Here is a 5,186-nt window from a genome sequence, read left to right as displayed (position 1 = left end):
GGAATCTGAGTAGGTTGTTGTTTGATGGCACTAATTTGAGAGTAATTGTTTCATAGCCACCGGAACACAATGGACTAGGTTGAACCATAATACCACGCAAGCCTGGCATGCTGCAGTCCATGAGGTCACAAAGAGTCGGACACGGCTGAGCGACTGAACTGAATTGACCATGCTTTAGTGAGAGTGAGATTCATCGGGATGGTAGCTAACCTTACTGCAGTAATCATTTCACAATACATACATGCATCAAATCATCACGTTGTACACGTTTCATTGTGTTTAACTGACACCATTGTTTAAATTGATACAATGTTTCATGTCAATTATGTATCAATAAAGGTTGAAAATGAAATAAAAATAAATGAATAAATAAGTCCTCCATCTCTAAATGGGGGAGGATTGTCACGGGGTAGCAATATCCTATATGTATGTGTGTTGTTGCTTGATATCTTAGGGGAACTTGTAGTCCCTTATTTAAATGCAGTGTTTACGTGCTCAATCACTTTTTGAGCTTTTGTACCCCAAATTTGTTCATGTCCTCATTAGAAATACTTTAGTATTAATTGGAAGTTTCCATTGCTTAGGTAAGTGCTTCCTTGCAGTAGGAAAAAAAAGCATAAATTTTGGAAATCATCTATGACAGTTCTTTTTTGCTACTGAGACGTATAAAAATGATACGGCAGTATAAAATAAAATGTTCGCAACTCGTACTAATTTATTTTTCAAGAAGTATGAACTTTGTTAATATTCTCTGAGTAAAAATATCTTTGCTGTAAACAACAGATGCTTGAATTCCTGTGTGCAGACTCAAACCACAGGTAGGAACACTCATTTGAGTTGAATTCTTAGCACCAGTGATGACAAATGTGAAATATATTTGCATATTTTATTATATAATACTCTTTTCTAAACTGATTTAAAGGAATTTTCTCTTCCATTTGTTTCAAACTTAAAGTCACAAAATATCTGAAAATTCATTTAAACTGTCAATTGTCTTTATTGTTAGATATTTATTGCTATCTTTAATGAAATATCAAAATGGATGAATTTGAGTTTTATCCACTCTTTTTTCTGTGTACTGTTGTTTATAACTTATTCTGCAGTTTCTGCCTGCCCGCCCCCCACAACCCCACAATGGGTTTAGGAAGTAGCAAAAAGTGGCCAAAGGTCTTGGATACTGACAAAGCATATAACCAGTCTTGTTATTAAGGACTATTTCTTACACAAAATTTATTACACATAAGAAACCTAAAGTAGCCTTTGCATAGAAATAATTTTGTCTATTTGGTAATATTTTCCTGATTAAGAGTTTTATCTTAATTATAAGATAGAAAAAGTGCATTTGTCTCAAATTATTTGCCTGTAAACTGCATTGCAACACCAAGATTGCCATTCTTCTAAGATTATTCTTCTTTACTTCAACACGTACATTTAATAAAAATAAGTATTGCAGCTTCCTCCAAATTGTCTTTAAAGCTTACTACATCTCAAATATTCTCATTTTTCAAGTTTTGACATATTGTTGTTAGCACCATGTGATAGCCAACTGAGCTAACCAGCCACCTTTATGTGTTGAATCTTGTGGAGAAAATTGAGCTACAGCATCTGCAGGGAATAAAACACTATACTATAAATGGATGCTAGCCATTTATGGAAATTGAGTTTAGTTGTTTGTTCCTACACTTTTGCCAAGTACCTTTCCACATTATTCTTTTTGAATACTGTATCCAGCACCCTGGTAAAAGTTCCCCACAACACTTTCAAACCAGTGCACCTTTATTAATGAATGTTCTACAGGAAGCAAGAAAGACTTGGGCAGCGTTGGTCCGAGACTAGGTCTGCGCACTGATAATAAGGCACCACAGGGCCCTTGCTTCACAGCCTCCATGTCACCGCCTGTCTTGGGACATGGCAGAGTGGTACAGAAGCATCTTTCCGAGCAGCTCCCTGGTCCCTCTCATCCTACTGGCTGACAGCTGGTACCGAGGGAACTCTGACAAGCCCCCTGACAACCTCTCCTTAAATACCTACTCTCCATTCTTGGGCACGAATGGAAACTTTCAGTAGGATCATCTGAAAAATCTTTAATCAAGCAGCATATACATTCTAACTAGACAACATATATCTATAATGTGTATATTTGGGGATGGGCACCTTTTGGAGATTTCCCTTTATATGAACCCAACTACCAAGCTACCACCCTCATTAAAGCAAGTGTGTGTGTGTGTGTGTGTGTGTATGTAAAAGATTATCCAATTATCACACTAGGAAAGACAGCAAAGCATAATATAAATCAATGAATAAATATACAAATATACAACAAGGAAGCAGATGATCAAATGAACAATGAATGGATAGTTCATTTTAAAAAGCACTACCACTTATTACATGAAATACTTAGTCAAGTTCTAACTCTTATTTCTTGGCATGCTGTTTGGACAAGTGACAATCTTGCTGACTCTGGACTTTTCATAAGAAAAGGAAAGATAAAAAAGAACCATATCCATATGTCTGTTATAAATATTAAATGAGAACATCCACAGTAAAAGACATCACACTGAATCTCTAGCATAAATAAATTATATAATTGGTTCCCCATGACACTGTACCAATAAGTCTCTAAGATCTTGAGCTACCAGGGGTCCAAGACTTAGGTTCGCTCCAAAAATTAGGAGGTCACTTCTCTATCTTTAGCCTGCTAGTGCTCAAACCAAGAGATCATTTTTAGGTTTTCAAATGAAGTGCCATGAATACCTGGGTTGAAGTCTTCCCAAAACTGAGCATCTGCTATATAAATCTGCAGAGGTTATACTTGACTGCAATAAACTCAAATGATGCACCCTTTCAGATATCAGGAGATGGAGGATACAACTTAAGCCTGACATCTCAAGTATCTCTAGTTCTTCCCAAAAGGTAAGAAGGCAGGTTGGTATTTATCTCAGTGAGAACAAACTATTGTGCATGAATGCATGCCTACTCATGTCCAACTCTGTGTGACCTCATGGACTGTAGCCCACCAGGCTCCTCTGTTCATGGGCTTTCCCAAGCAAGAATACTGGAGTGGGTTACCATTTCCTTCTCCAGGGGATCTTCCCCACCCAGGATCAAACCCAAGTCTCCTGCATCTCCTGCATTGGCAAGTGGATTCTTTACCACTGTGCCACTGGGGAAGCCCACGTTGAGTCCTACCAAATGAATGAAAACCCCCAAAGGGCATTTGCTAGATATGCTATGATCCCAACCACTTCTTCCCGAGAATTCATTAAATTTAGCTCATGGGTATGAGTGTGTGTGCGCACGTGCACAAACTTCCTTTTGTAAGCCATAAAACCTCAACCGAACTTCCATGTTCCATACTCTGCCATGTTTACCAGTTTATTACATTGTTTACAGTGTATAACAAAATGAGAATCACTATACCCTTGTATTGACTTTTGTATGCATACTGTATTTATAAAACCATAAATGTGGATGCTTTTATTTGATAATCTACTAATAAGAGATGACTAGAAGCAACTATATACCAATAAAATGGACAACCTGCCCCAAATGGACAAATTCTTAGGACGGCACAATCTCATAATATTGAACCAGGAAGAAATAGAAAATATAAACAGACCAATCACACATAATGAAGTTGAAACCTGTGGTTTGAAATCTTCCAGCAACAAAAATCCAAGACTAGATTGCTTCATGGGTGAATTAAATCAAAAATTTAGAGAGCAGTTAATACCCATCCTTCTCAAACTCTTTCAAAAAATTGCAGAGGGAGGAACACTCCCAAGGTCATGCTAAAGGTCACCATCACCCTGATACAAAAACCAAAGACATGTTCCCCAGAAAATTACAGACCAGTATCACTAATGAACACAGACACTAAAATCCTCCACAAAATGCTAGCAAGCAGAATCCAACAACAGATTCAAAGGATCATACATCATGATCAAGTAGGATTTATCCCAAGGATGCAGGGATTCTTCAGTATATGCAAATCAATGTGATATACCATACTAACAAATTAAAGTATAAAAACCACATGATCATCTCAATAAATGCAGAGAAAGCTTTTGACAAAATTTGAAACCCACTTATGATAAAAACTCTCCAGAAAGTGGGCATAGAGGGAACCTACCCCAACATATTAAAGGCCACATATAAAAAACCCTACAACAAACATCATTCTTTTATTTTTTTTTAAAGCCTGCAGCAACCAGTATTCCCAGGTGGTTACCCATCCAAGTACTAACCAGGCCTGACCCTGCTTTGCTTCTGAGATCAGGCACATTCAGGGTAGCATGGCTGTAGACTTGAACATCATTCACAATGGTGAAAAACTGAAAGCATTTTCTCTAAGATCAGGAAGAACACAGAATGTCCACTCTTGCCACTATGATTCAGTATAGTTTTGGAAATCCTAGCCACAGCAACCAGAGAAGAAAAAGAAATTAAAAAAACAAATACAAACAGGAAAAGAATTAAAACTGTTACTGTTTGCAAATGGCATACTATACATTGTTTTCCAGTTGCCGAGTCCTATCCAACACTTTGTGACCCCATGGACTGCAGCACCCCAGGCTTCCCTGTCCTTCACTATTTCCCAGAGTTTGCTCAAATTCATACCATAGTAAGAAAATCCTAAAGAGACCACCAGAATACTACTGGTGCTAATCCATGAGTTTGGCAAAGTTGCAGGATACAAAATTGCATAAATATCTCTGGCACTCCTATATACTAACAACAAAATATCAGAAGGAGAAATTAAGGAAACAATCCCATTTACCATTGCAACCAAGAAAATAAACAACCTAGGAATAAACCTACCTAACGATGCAAAAGATATGTACTCAGAAAACTACAAGATATTAATGAAAGAAATCAAAGATGACACAAACAGATGAAGAGATTTACCATGTTCAAATCAATATTATAAAAATGAATGCACCACTGAAAGCAATCTACAGATTCAAAGAAATCCCTATCAAATTACTAATGGCATTTTTCACAGACTTAGAACAACAAAATTTTACAATTTGTATGGAAAACACAAAAGATTCCAAATAGCCAGAGCAATCTTAAAGAAAACCAGGGCTGGACAAATCAAGTTCCCTGACTTCATACTATCCTACAAAGCTGCAGTAATCAAGATAGTGTGGCACTGGAACAAAAACAGAAATATAGATCAATGG

The 5,186-nt window shown here is 37.0% G+C and overlaps 1 pseudogene; it reads right to left on the bottom strand.

The window, feature by feature from the left end:
• Positions 1-4,198: 4,198 nt before the first annotated feature.
• LOC133047843 (5S ribosomal RNA) lies at positions 4,199-4,307 on the bottom strand (annotated as a pseudogene).
• Positions 4,308-5,186: the final 879 nt, after the last annotated feature.

The sequence above is a fragment of the Dama dama genome, chromosome 27 (genome assembly GCF_033118175.1).
Source record: "Dama dama isolate Ldn47 chromosome 27, ASM3311817v1, whole genome shotgun sequence".
NCBI classification, from domain to species: domain Eukaryota; kingdom Metazoa; phylum Chordata; class Mammalia; order Artiodactyla; family Cervidae; genus Dama; species Dama dama.
Note: the sequence above shows the minus strand (reverse complement) of the source record. Positions and strands in the feature narration are given on the sequence as shown.